Source organism: Galeopterus variegatus, unplaced genomic scaffold (genome assembly GCF_000696425.1).
Source record: "Galeopterus variegatus unplaced genomic scaffold, G_variegatus-3.0.2 Scaffold3471, whole genome shotgun sequence".
NCBI classification, from domain to species: Eukaryota; Metazoa; Chordata; class Mammalia; order Dermoptera; family Cynocephalidae; genus Galeopterus; species Galeopterus variegatus.
In genome coordinates, this window is record NW_007729582.1 from 167,363 (window position 1) to 182,657 (window position 15,295).

A 15,295-nucleotide genomic window follows, 5' to 3' on the forward strand; every position below is an offset into this window, starting at 1 on the left:
ATGAACACTGGGGAACAGGTGTACCTTCGACTTGATGATTTCCATTCCTCTGGGTATATTCTGTATGTACTTTTTCGTAATGAACATTGGGGAACAGGTGTACCTTCGACTTGATGATTTCCATTCCTCTGGGTATATTCTGTATGTACTTTTTCGTAAAAAAAAAATGAAAAAAAGAAAAAGAAAAAAATATTTGTGTCATCTGCTTTGGGGGGAAGGTAAAAATTAGGCTTTCTATCTTTTTAAATGCTTTCTAGAATCCTGGTGATGTTTTTCTTTTAACAAACAAGTAACACTCTGAAAAAATGGATGAATCTTTGGCAACAGTGGATGAAAGGTCTTCAAAAAGACAGGATAACTGACAATTCTATACATCATTAACAAGGACGTTGCTCCTGTACAATATTTCTGATCATGACTATGACTGCCAAGTTGATGATAGATGGTCACAACGTCAAGGCCGAGCTTCAGTCACTCCTCATGTTCTCCTACCTAAAGCTTTATGATTATGGAAGCAGAGAGAGGAAGATCAGTGAATCACTAGAATTTCTAATTATTCTCTGTGTTGAAATAACGAACACAATATTCTTTTAACAGTTTACACAAGAATTCCTTTTACATAAAAGAAAACTGCATTTTTATTGGTAGGCCTGTTTGGATTAGAAGCTATGATTTTAAAGGAACCAGATGTGAAAGATCATCTGTCCTGCGTAAGATTGGAGGAAGACAGGGTGATTATGGAGGGCAGAGATGAAGAAAGCAGAGAGGGTTGCAGGGCCACTGAGAGGGTGTGATCAGAGTCCCCTTCAGGACCCACACATTCTTGGGTTATTTTTATTTTTTTGTCTCCCTCCAGCCCATCCCACATTTCTTTATCAATAAAGTAAATCACCCATGCTTTATGGGCCTTAGACTTCAAGCAAGAAACAATACCTTCTCATTCCAAAAGATCCACTGACCCTAAGGTATGAACTAAGCAAAAAATTGGCATCTGATTAGTTGTCTTCTACAGTAAAGATGACATGGATCTTAGCTTATTTGTCTTTTAACATATCAAATCAGCGAGGTGACTGAGATGCTCATCTTATCTCTGCCAGACATTTTTGCAGTCTTCTTGTCTCCAAGCTATCTCAAAAGTTCCCTGGGTATTAATACACCTTTGTTCAGTTCTCTCCTAATCTTTCCAATCTTTTTATAAATGCTGTTTCAGTTTTTTAGGTAGCATTTTTCTTTTTCAAATTTTTTAGTAGCATATTCATTGTTACAAATCATACTTATTCTTTATGCTCCTTATCCAATCTCTCCCCTAGGTAGCATTTTTCAATCTTAACTTCTGGATGTTTCCTATCAGTGGTTTTATGACACCTACTCTCATTAATCTTCTGCACTTCAGTTTTGTCACAAGGAGTCCTACGCTGCTTGTTAAGACTTTGCACAACGGGTATGGGGTTCTTCTATTGTGAATATTTATGGACGTGTCAACCTGGGCTGTGAACACTTCCATGAGAGGCACGTTTCTAATCTCCTTCCTCTCTAGACCTACGACAGTATTCAATAAGCATTTATTGAGTTGAATTACTGAATGCTTTTGAAATTTTTTCCTGAAACTTATTGAGAAATTAGGGCTAACCTACCAAGAATATTCTAGTCACATAGAATTAAAAAGGTAAGTTACTACAGCTCTTCAGTTAATGTGGTACTTTTAATTTAAGCAACAAATAATTGAATATAATTTATGTGCCAGATGCTTCACAAACATTAGCCCATTTAATGCTATCAGTATCTACAAAGGTAAATATTATTATCATTATTTTATGGATGGGAAAGCTGAGTTTCAAAGAAGTAATATAATTAAAGAGGTAATAAGTGGCACATAAGGGTTCAAGTGTCATGATTTTTAGACTTAGTAGCCTTTGCTGCCAGCCAACAGACCCTGGTTATCTCCATAAGATGCAAATAGGTGAATATAGTCAGTGGAAATGAGTCCTAAGAAAGAAATCAATTACATTATTTTCTCTAATTTCTAATAAAGTTGCAACTTTTTTTAGTCATGTTAATTATTTCTATAATTATAAAAGTTATAAAAATAAGACACTCTGAAGAGTAGTTCCAGGCAAATGCAAAATTTATAGATGCACAAATATTATTAAGGTTTTAGGAGTTTGAACATATGTTTGGACATTTTAATAGACTCAAATTCAGATGTGTTGTGATGTTGACTACAACGCAGAAGGGCTCAGAACCTTCATCTGTCATATTGTATCCTTTACCTTAAGTTTTCCCTTCACAGACAGAAAATTGAGTGTATTCTGTAGAGGTACATAGACACATCAAAAATTCTTATTTTGTGATAATTTATAGATCTGTTGGGTTCCAGAGCTCGAATTTAGATAGTATTCAACTGTATATATTCCATTAGAATATTTAATTGCAACTTATCTACATAAATTGTTGAAATTTGAATGAAATCCCTCCTGAAATGTGCACCATATTGGGAGGTTGGTGTTGTAGAATCATGTAATCACATTTTTTAATTTCCACTTGTTGTAAATTAGAAGTGGGACTCCCAGTTGTGTGTTGGTACTTTGGGATAATACAGCAAGCAAAATCTATTCGGCATCACTTTAACTGAGAGATGAAGCATGCTTGTCCTATTTACTATTATTTGATAAGAAAAATGAGGAGAATATTTAGATAACTATCTTCTTTTTGTTTAGGAGAACATGAAGAGTACAGGTTTAGAAATTTAGTAATTCTCTATCTTGACAAATTGTAAAATTTGCTCCATTTTTTTCCCTCTTGCTTTGCCTCTAAGTGTATCTGCTGTCCATAGTCATTGACATGTAATCTTGGTGTTCCATCCAAAGAGGTCAATAGTAGATGCAATTGAGTCTATTTGAGTAGATATTTATAAAAGTTATTCTGAAAAAGACATGCCAGGTGGCAATTTCTTCCAGGTCTCTTCTGACAAAACAAAATATTTCACTGGTATACATAAATTTAATTGGGCCAATCCTTCTCCCCAAAACTGTGCATCATTGGTGAATCACTATCTCACTTTCCATTACTTGGAGAGTAGTAAGAATAATTTTAGTTATTATTTTTAAACAACTATTTTTACCACTTAATTATGGCCTATATATATTCTTTTAAAATTTCTCAGAAGTTTTGCTTCCATACAATGGCCAGTGCCTGCTTCATTCAAACATTTTCATTTATAATTAATAATACCTTACTGCATGTTATCAAATGGCTAGAAGAGAGGAGATCAAATGTCCTCATCTCAGAAAATGATTAAGTTTTGTAATGATGAATATGCTAATTACCCTGATTTGATCATCACACATTGCATACATGAATTTATATCCAACTCTGTACCACACAAGTACGTATGATCAATACGTTTCAATAGAAAAAAATTTTAAAAACTGATTAAACTCATCTTCAGAGAGACAATGGTGACTAAAATGTATAAGAAACATTATCAGCTTCTGCCTTCTAAATGGCCATATGTTCAACATTCCTAAAGTCATTCTCTATTTTCACACAGACTCTTGCTGTCAATATTTCAAAGTAAGTTGTCCTGCTATATTTCAAAAATCGAAGGTGCCATCAATTATAAGATGAACTACCATTTTATGACAATAAGAGAAAATATGCTGCCAAAAAACCCCAACACACCATCAGTTATAAGATACATACTGATCTTAGAAACATTAAAATGTGAAAATCTTTGTATCTTAGAATTGATGAATGCAATATTTATTTTTATCAGTAATTCTTCCAAACAAAGGCAGATCTCACAGTATATAACTTTTATCTGGTGAATCAAGCTTAACTTGATTCATTTTAATAAACAAGATGAGTGACTGAAGTAGGAGATATCAAAAATTACCAACCCATTTATTTAATGGGGATGAAACTGTGCAGTGAATGAAAGAGGCAACATGTGAGTTGCTATCAGAATCTTCAGTAGATTTAGCACATTATTTTATTTATTTATTTTTATTTTTTGGACCGGTAAGGGGATCGTAACCCTTGGCTAGGTGCTGCCTGCACCACGCTCAGCCAGTGAGCGCAGCAGCCATCCCCATATAGGACCCGAACCCGCGGCCTCGGCGCTATCAGCACCACACTGTCCCGAGTGAGCCATGGGGCTGGCCCTAGCACATTATTTTAACTTTGGATAAATGTGTATTGTGTTATGGAAAAATGCAGTGATGTGGATCTGGAAATCCTTATAGCTGTGAAGCATTACTAATTACAATAAAATGTAACACAGTCTTGAAAATTAAAAAAAATGAAATCCAAAGCAATAATTGTTTTATGAGCTATACATTTATTCCATGGATAGACCAGATAACACATTTGTGAATACTTAATTTCTGCACTAGCATGACAATTTTATCTTACTTATTTCATTCAATAGCTATTGCCTCTCTGGAAGCATACGCATACCCAAACTCCTAGTGCATAAATTATTTTGTGGAAGAAAATAAAGAACTTTCAAAACAACATAAACTTTTTGAGGTCAACAAGGTATCATTAAGTAAATTATTGCTCCACAGCCCTAAATGATACCTAGTAGCCAGGAAGAGTTTAATGCACCTTTCAAAGTGCCTAATTTACTCCCAGGGAGTAAAGGACTAGTGGACAGGCCCTGGGTGATTAATTACACATTGAGATGCACTTTCCCAAGTGAATTGGGTTCAGTGTTGTCTGAATAAAATTAATGCCTTACATTTATTTCAAACATGTGAAGGCAAAGGTCTACAAATAGTTTTAGAATTCTAAAATAAGACCATTCCATCTACCTAAATGCAATAAAGGACAAGGCAAGCTCAGTTACATAAAATAGGATTGTTGGAGATAAAATTAACCAAGGAAATTGAATGAAAAGTATCCTATGTATAGTCGAAAGAGTCACTGAAAAAGTGAAACTCAGAATGGATTCTCATCTGAAAGACAGCTACACTGTCTGCAATCCTTGAGTGTTCCCAAAAGTTCTTCCCTGTAAGAATTTAACCTGCCCAACCCTGCAGCATCTATGATATCTGCCAGGATCACAACTCAAGGTGGTATGTCTCCAGGCCATAAATGCTGTTGTGTGTATTTACTGAATAATGTCTATTGCAAAAAAATTGTAAAGTACTTTTGCCTTTTAAAAACTTTTCCTCTGTTAGGCTTTATGATCTCAAAAAGATTGCATAAATGTCTGGTATTCTACTTATTATTGCTTTTCCTTTGGGGAATGATGAAAGAATCTGGCGTCATTTCTGAGTCCTAGGGCCCTGAACTCATATGATCCTTACTTCCAAATAGCCTTAAGCTACTAAAACTTAAAAGCACATTGGCTTTGTATTATCACATTTCTGCTTTCACTGATGTCTGACTATTCACTCAATTTGCTATCATATTTAAGACTAATACAACAAAATGCATTGCTATTAGACTGTAAGACCATTGAGGGCAGATTCCATGACAAAGTGTGTTGTGTTACTGTTTGCCACATTTTCAGGTTACTCTCTCATTGTGCCCCGCCCGGTAAGAGATTATGTATCCCTACTCTATTGAATTCTGGATTGGTCATGGGAGGAGGTGACATGTAAGTACTTCAGTGCAGAAGCTTTAAGGTTAGTGCCTCCTTCATTATTTCTCTTTATCAGTAAACTATCAATATCTCACATGAAGGCTCCTCAATCTGGCTGAATCTCCTAGAGAAGATCATGATGGGGCAGGGCCACTGTGGACCCATGAGAGACCTGCAGCATAAATGAGGGATAACATTTGTTCTTGCAAATCAGTGAGATTCTTGGGTCCTTTGTTACTGCAATATAATCTACCTGACCCTCTGGTACAAGTGCACAATGCCTGGTACGTTGTAGGTATCCAATAAATAGCTGTTGAATGAATCAATTTCTAAACTTTTGTAGCAAATCATTGTTCACAACACATGAAATCTAGCTTTGATATGTGATAACTGCTTGTGGCTAAAAAAAAAAAAAAGCAGCACAAAACATTATTTCTTTCTTGTGCTGCCCCCACCTTCAGAAATAATACCTTTAAACTTCTCCTTTGAGAATTTTGAGAACTTTTCTTCTGTGCTTTATCTTACATTTTCTTCTCCTCGGCAACTTTACTGGGACGACATCTCCGTTGCTGCCAGTGGCAAAGAGACACATGCGTCACTAGTTGTTACTTACCTCAAGACACTGCTGTTGATTTTAGATAATGGCAGCATTGTAGATGAACCTGTTGACTAATGTTGAGGATACCAGCGTCAGCATCAGCCATGCAGAACCCTTTGCCTGGCTGTCTTTTCTTCTCATGAGCCAAAAATGTTAACAAAATGATTTTTTGGGGGTTTCCTTTTTAAAAATTTTAGTAGATTTCTATCCTTGGAGTCAGCCATGAGTTCCTGGGAGCTGAGCTAGAAGACAATTAAAATGACAGACATCATGCCTTCCTTACAATCTTACTCCAACAGTGGCTCATTGTCTTTGAACTAAATTTGTGTTGTAATAGCTAAGATCTTGGGGGATTATTTATGTGCCAGCCACTGTTCAAAGAGCTGTACATATTTAGCCTGTTGAATCTTTACATCAGGCATATGATGAGGAACTGAGAAACAGAGAGGTTAAGTGACTGCCATGGTCACACAACAAGGTCATTTAGGGTGTCTTCCTTAGAAACCAGTCTATTATACTTCTTAGCTACATTTCAACTCTTTTTAAAATTTTTCGTTTAGGAGTTTCCTTGGACATTCACATAAGCAGATCCCTGTTGGCTTCATTCCACTAATTTTTTATGCATGTCCAGTTGAGGTCCATCTCCAAAGAGCTATGGCCCAGTGTCTGCTGTCATGTTATTGACAAAAATTAAGATGATGGTCATGATTTCAGATATCACCTTGGCATTTGATTATGGAACAATGTTTAAATGTACATCATTACATTTATTATAATATTCAAACTCCATGAAATATTTGAAAGCAATGAAACTGCATTTATTTTAAAATATGATACATTTAAAACATTTCAGCTATGAGATATTCTCACTCCTTTCCTTAAAAAAATAATCATGGACTATGGAACTTTCATTTTTATTTTCTGCAATATGTTTTTCTCCAATAGAACAACAGCACAGCTTTTCCTGTGGATGTAATATTCTATGTTGGATTGTGTAGAAAACAAGTCTAAATTCAAACTATAATATGCCTTTGAAAATATAAAAATCCTATGAGAAGTAAATGGCTAATCTTGTTGAAACAACAGTGACATACTATGCTGCAAAATTAAAATGACCTCTTGCTTATAATGAAGATAGAAAACATGGGAAAATATAATTATTTATGAATGATTAGAATTCAAAATTATACATGTATTATATTTACAACCACTAAAAGTACCCATGCATATGCATATACACAAAAACTGGAATGGAATAAACCCCAATCATAAGGGCTAAGTGAGGGTTGTGAGATTTGGGGGCAATTAAAAAATTATTTTTTCAAAATGTCACTTTTTGTAATAAAAGTGAAAAAAACATGAAAATATAACAATATTTTAAAAATTGGTCTCAACAAATTTAGCAATTAAACATGATGATGCAATTAATTTCTGAAATAGCTTTCTTATTTATATTTGTTAATGATTGAATTATTGACTACATCTCATTTCTTCCAACCATACTGTTCCCTGTCTTCTTCCTATGAAATGCAGAGGAGTGAAGTAACGTGCATGGAATGGTTTAAAGAAATACGATAAGCAGAGATCTTATCATGACTCCTTTAGGAAAATATAAGGTAATAAAACTCCACAGAGTTGTTTTTACTGGCAAATATTCAAATACCAGCCTTTGACTTAGAGCCTCACTGGCCAAAAGTTGGCAAGGTAAGCTTCTGTGCAATGTCTGCGATTAAAAGTCCCTGAACGGACTAGGGAAATTGCCAGGCTGTGTCCAAATTTTATTAGTACTGCTTTAAAGTGTTAGCAACAAAGGTCCTAATGAGGTTCCCTTAATTCCATCCAAGGTAGTTCATAAACACAAAAGCCAAGTTCAAAACCAGAGACCTTGTGTCTGGGAGGGCTGAGAAAGAGGCAGCACATGCACAGCCTCTCTTACTCTTTCATCCAGGGCAGACCTGAATATTCTATCTCACATCTCCATGATATCCCCACATTGGGTTTCAAATCCTTTCCATGATACACTCTAGGCAATTCATATCAATTCTTTGGAGTTATATGAAATGAAACTATTTGACATTGCACACTTAACCCAATGGTTTTTCAGATGAAGAAACTAAAACCCAAGGAGGGGGGTAAGAAACTAATTCTATGCATTTTCTATTATTAAGACACTCTGGTAGGCATATGGCATGTGGTCCTCTGGAAAAGGTTGTTAATATTTCCATTTGACAGATAGCAAAACTGAGTCTCAGAAAGACTAAGCGAAACACGTAAGCTTAGAGTCTGCTCTAGCTACAGAAGCAAAACTGCAGTGTAATTCCAGCGGCCGGTCTAGTATGTTAGCATATTTTTCACCTACCATCAAGCTGTAAGGTAATGTTATTCTTTCTCTGAAAAAATTAATGAATGATGTTAAAAGAATTCTTCTTGGGTCAATGGCAGCCACTCATCTCCCTGTGAACCAGAAGAAACAGACTTATAAATAATAAAACACTATGCATAGCAGCCACCTGGCACCTCAATATTAATAGCTTGTATGTGAAATACTTTTACATAACCATATTAAAGGCATTAAATAAATGTCACAGCTTGAAAAATTACCACTTTGGGTCACTACTGGCCACTAAATTCTGCAGTCTGGCTATTAAAAGAGGGATTTTTTTTTTTCTTTTCTTTCTTTCTTCTTCTTCTTCTTTTTTTTTTTTTTAAACATTCCACTGTCCTGGGGCTTTTCTTTCTAGAAAACACAGTATTTTTCTGGACAATAAAGAGAGCCGTTTGAGGCCTAAAATTTGCAAACTTCATTACTATTTTTGAAGTTTGAGCCATAGTAGCCTTTAACAATTTCCACTCCCTTTCCCCAGCTCAAAGTTTGCAATTTCTCAGCAACCTGGGCAACGTAGTCTCAGGTATTCTCCACAGAACAGAGCAGAATCAGGTCCCTCTGCTTGGATGGAGGACTAGGATTTTACCATCGATGATTCAAGTTTTGTTCCTTTCTCCAGCTCCTTCTGGGAAAATTGACTTCCCACGAGGGAAGCTTTTTCCGATTAGGGAAGTTCTTCAGCTTCTCTTCTCCTAGATAAATCATATTGTGAATTACTTTTGTTGAATTCCTTTCCATTTGCTTGCTATTTAGTTCTTGTTTCATTCCCTGTAGGTCTCATAATCCCTTCGGTATAGTAAATTTTAATCTGTTTTCAAAATAAACACACAACTGAAGAAAGAAAGATTAGGAGGAAGGGCAGAATGAAAAAGAATCCAGCTAATCTTGATTGTATATTTAAGGCTTATTTTGGAACTAAATCTGTCTCCACATCTCTACTCCCACACCAATACATTATCTGTCTTCTGTAAAAACAAAGACAAACAGATACAATTTTTTTTCTTGTTAATTTTAAGCAAAATGCAGAAAATGTTATCTACATACCCCTGGACCTCGGCTGATTTCCAGAACTCTAGGTCTGTTTCCAGAAACTTCTGCTGCTTTGTCAGTACAATTTCTGCTAGTCTGACCTTATGACTGCCAGCATCATTTTCTAGTCTTTCTTTTCCAAGCAGAGCCATAAGGGTGGGAAGGAAATTCTCTGGAATGTGACAAAGCTGGCACAATGAGAACCTTATAAGGCTTGTGTTGGCAGCAAAGCAGAAATCACACTGGCTAGGAGAGTTAACCATACAACGTGTGGTTTCGTACTATGTACTTAGGGTTTGCAGCAGTAATCCTTATAAGGCTTGTGTTGGCAGCAAAGCAGAAATCACACTGGCTAGGAGAGTTAACCATACCACGTGTGGTTTCGTACTATGTACTTAGGGTTTGCAGCAGTAATTGGTGTCCATGGTATAACCAAAAGCATATCGCAATTGTCCATGTTCTCACAGGAGATACATTGTTTTTAATATTGTAAGCCATGGCCTAACTTCCTAGGCAACTTGTTCATCTCTTTCACATTTTTAAACTGGAAAAATAATGCTGGCTCCTGACAAATATAAAAAAAAAGCATGCTTAAAATTAATTGTAATATATTTTATTTTCTTTAAATGACATTTGTCCTGATAATTATTTGTTAGTGCAATGTGTATTTTCTGTAAAAATAGAATAAGAATCACCCCTAATACAAGGAGTGATGAAAGAAAATAAAAATCACCCCTCATCAGATTTCTACAATATAATAACCACTGCTAACATTTTAGGTATTTCCTTCTAGTATTATCCTGCAAATTTAGTTACTTATCAATAATCGTAATTAGAGAATGCTGCACATACAATTTGTTTCATCCTTTTTCACTTATGTGATAATAGCTATTTCCCCATATCCTATTTGAAGTTAAGATAATGAATATCTTTGAGAAAAAGGGAGAAATTAATGTTTGAGAGGGGCTATGAAGTAGCTTCTGGGGTAATGGAAATTATTTTTTCAACTTGATGGTGGTTACAGGATGTAATTCTCTGATAACTCATCGAGCTGCATAGTTATAATTTGTGCATTTTTCTGTTCTGTATGTTGTGTTTCAACAAAAGTTTATTTAATACAAAATCACAAATTAATTGAAAAATGATTCACAATGACTGCATAATATTCCATCATACAGCTCTGCTATGATTGATTAGGCCATTTTCCCATCATCAGATATCTACTTTGTTTTTCACTTTCTAATATTGTAAATAATACTGCTATAAATATATTTGTATTTAAATATTCATCTGCATTACATTCACTTGGGGTAGAGGTCTAGAAGTATTTGCCCCTTTTCTGAGAAGAAATACATAATGGGGGAGAGGGATTAATGTAAATAAATTTTCTGTCATGCATTTATTGATGGGATAAACTGGTGGAAACCTTAATTTCTTACAGTTGTAACTTGGAATAGAAGATGTGACTGCTAAATGCTGAGTTGAGTCCCACATGTAACTTGGATGCATAGGTAGTTCAATTCAATCGAGTTAAGCATTCTTTTAATTGTTATTTTAACTTATTAATGTACAATGTAGTTGATTTTTGTGTCCCTTTACCAATTCCTCCTTTTCCTCCCTCCCTCTCTCCCTCCCCCCATCAAAATCATATCTGTTCACTTGTCTTAACAAGATCAAGGAATTGTTGTGATTGTCGTGTCTTCTTCCCTGCTGCCCCCACCCTGTTCATTTGTATGTTTACTTGTTTTTATTAGCCCCCACAAATAAGTGAGAACATGAGGTATTTCTCTTTCTGTGCCTAGCTTACTTCACTTAATATAATTTTCTCCAAGTCCATCCATGTAGTATTTCATTCTTTTTTATAGCAGAATAGTATTCCATAGTGTATATACACCACAGTTTCCTTGTCCACTCATCTGATGATGGGCATTTAGTCTGGTTCCAACTCTTGGCTATTGTAAATAGCGCTGCAATAAACATGGGAGTTCAGCTATCCCTTTGAAGTTAAGCATTTTTGAACAGCACATATGTGGCAGGACTTTCCTAAACACTAAGGATACAGAGACCAAAGAGACACAGCTCTGCTCTTGATTAGAAATGAGTTGAAATCAGAGGAATCACTGTCCAACATGAATGTTCTCTCTCACTTCACAGTTCCTTTACCTGTATGTTGGATAGTAACACTTACCTTGGTGGCTTGTGGTGAGGATTCAATTACACAGCATTTACAGAGTGCTGGCCAGGCGTATTATTCAAAATATTCAACAATCCATATACACGGGCATTAACCAAGCAGGAGGAATGCTGGTTCTGACAATATGGAAGCCAGTGCTAGAAAATGGCTCTTTGTCCTGATGTGTTCTGGCTGAATACCATGTGCCCTCGTCCAGCCTGGGCACTGAAATGGTTAGATTTCATCAGATAAAGTAAAATTCCCTCAAACTCATATCTGCTTTTTGAGTGAAGTTATTTTGCATTCAGAGTGTTTGGAGAAAGTCACCCCAGAGATGTGACTGATGCCCACTCTTCCTTAATTTTCACCCAACAGGAGTCATGCTACCTCTTCAACTCTTATTATTATTGACAGTTACAGCAGCTTGTTAGGAGAAAAATTACGACATATATTTAGTCCTGAAAATTGGCAGGGAATATAGGAACCATGTTGGAGGTGGAGATGGGACAGGGGCCTAGTCATAAAAATATAGTAAATAAAAAAATCAAGAAACTGAAAACCTGATTTTCTGGCAGCAAGTTTCAGATTTTTAAAGATCATTTAAACTGTTTTAAAATTGTACCTAATTTGCTAAGGTAAAAAAATAAATGAATAAATAAAAAGGATTATTACAAAAAGTCAACAACACGTACATCTTTTAAAAGAGTGCTCATCAATTATTACAGTTTTTTTTTAGGTGGTATTGTTAAGTAATTAACAATTCAACAACAACAACTTGGAACTATGCTAACATTTTCCCTTCGGATTGGGTAAATAAATGCTTTATACTATAGGCATGAACCATTTGAATTATTCAAATCTCCTATCACCTTTGAGTTCCAATAAGATTCCTACAGATTGCTGGTATCTGAATAATTTGTTTTTGGATAAATAGGAAATGTGGAGTCAGAAGTAGGAATATTAGTTGGTGTTATTACTACAATCAATAATGAGAATTTTCTATAATTTCATGTCAAAGAGTGACATTCAAAGGCCTATGACACAATGTTGCTTTTATGGTACTCAACATATGCTGTGCCTCTGGTAAGTGATTAATACCCATTGCAGGAGCAAATAGAGACAGAATGAATATTTCCTAGATGCCAGAGGTAAAGTGATATCCTTGGAAGAATATGTACTTTGGAATCTAAGGGACGTGGGTTGGAGATTCCATCAATTACTAACTAAGTGACTTGGGCTACTCATTTAAACTCTGATCCACAGGTTCCTCATCTGTAGAATGAGGAAAATGACATATTTTCAGTATTGCTATAAAGTTTAGAGGTACTGTGTATATAGTGACTGGCACAGAGTAGAATCATAAGTAATAATAACTATTATATTTATTGCTGCTTATAAATAATACAAACGTTTAGAAACCATGAAAATATGGGAAACACTTAAAAAACAAACCTCTTCTTGTATCCTCACAAAAATGTCAATGTGCAAATTCAGTAGTTATAAGAGAGGTAAAATTAGGAAAATACCCCCAAATAAACATTTTTGTAATAAAGGCTTCACTTCTCTCCTGAAGCTTTTGTCAAGTAAAGTTGATTTCCACAGTACCTAAATTTTGAAGTATAAATAAGCGATGCTTTGATCTTGGTAGGAGGTATCTTCAGTGAGTTCTTGGACAATAGGCAGGTAAATACCTAAGCAACAGCTGCCCCAGGAATCTAAATATTTCACATTGCATCTACTTTCTCATGCAGCTTCACTGGATCAAACACTGTAGACAAGCTCTTTTGAAAAAAAACATGCACTCAAAACCCTGATCCAGCCAAATTATGTGGAGGCAAAATAATGCTTTACTTTGTCAGTATAAAGTTTAAGGTGGAAGTGAGGTGGACTAGGAAGATAATCACCTTCTCTTCAGGAGGGCTTTAGTTTTATCCTCAGTGTCTCTCATGATGGGATAAACACTGCTCAGGAATGCCCTCCAAGGCTTCCTTCTGTTTCTGCCCTTCAGTTTGCAGAAGCAGAGCTCTCCCTGCTTTGGTTCTGCTTTGCTCTCGGCTCCTGGTGGTCCTTGGACCCAGAGCCACAGGTGGGATAGGCTGCTTCTCAGTCCTTCTCTTCTCCCCAGTGGAGTCGGAGCCCAAATTGGGACTTTGTGAGAGGAAAAAAAAGTGCTAGCTGATGAAGCTCTGATTTGCTGTGGAATATGGTAACTTCAGAGACGTGGGGAACGAGCAGGACTGGAAAAACGGGACATAAGAGGAGGAAGAGTTACATGACCGTTGCAGATCTACACATGGGATGGGTGCATGTGGAAGCGTGCATGTGTGTGGTTGCACACACGCGCACACGCCCCCTCACACATGTATTATGCCCAGCCTCAGATAATTTTAATTTCTGTAATTATTTATGTAATTGCTTATTGTGGTTAGTTTATACTGTTCATAGCGTACTTTCTTTGGCCACCAACATCAGTTAAATACTTATACTAGCAGTCGATGTGCTCACCATGTGCCCAGATATTGCTAAGCACAGTACATTCATTGTCACCTCTAAGATTGGTACTATTGTTATCGACATCTTACAAAAAAGAGGAGCTTAACAGAGAAGCTTAATGAGCCTGGGTTAACCTACACAGTCCCAGTGGTGGTAAGCGGTGGAGCCCAGATCTCATCCAGATAGCCTGACCCTAGAGCCTGAACTCTAAACCATCCCATTGTGTTTCTCTTTAGCTATTTCCAACCAGTCTATATTAAAGGGATTAGGGTATTAATAAGATGCACACATTGTGTGGATGCAGATCTGAACTGTACTTGAGTGTCTGCCCTCAGCAAAGTTTCCTTTGCACAGAAATTGGGACACAAAAACATAATCAGAACTTCCTGGCTGATCTCTGTTTTTGTTCTCTCTACCCCATTCTAGTTCATTCTGAACATGGCCACCGATTGATGCAAAGTTTCCTTTGCACAGAAATTGGGACACAAAAACATAATCAGAACTTCCTGGCTGATCTTCTGTTTTTGTTCTCTCTACCCCATTCTAGTTCATTCTGAACATGGCCACCGATTGATCATATTATATCTTGTTTAAAAATCTCTTTGAAATAAATAAGAAATAAGTCAATAAACTCTTCCATCATTAAATTCTTCTGTAAGGTACCTTTGCATGTTTCTGGAAATTTGGTGAGATTTTGGTTTTTCTTCCGGAAAACAAAGATATGACAATAGGCATATATATATAATGCCATGCATTTTTATTGATTGAAATTTGAATCAGGGAAAAGTGTATCAGTAAATAAACTTTTGGTCCTGTTGAGTTTCATGTTTCATTTAAAATCTGTGATATTTGCATAAAATCATCCTTGAATTATTACCTTATTAGCTCCCCGTGCCATTGATAGAATAAAAACTAAAATTTTTGATTATGATTAAAAAACCAAAAATGGTACATAGTATTTGCAAGTTGATGCTTACTTACCAGTGATGGACTCCTGAAATCTTACCTTTTATTAGTCTTGAATGT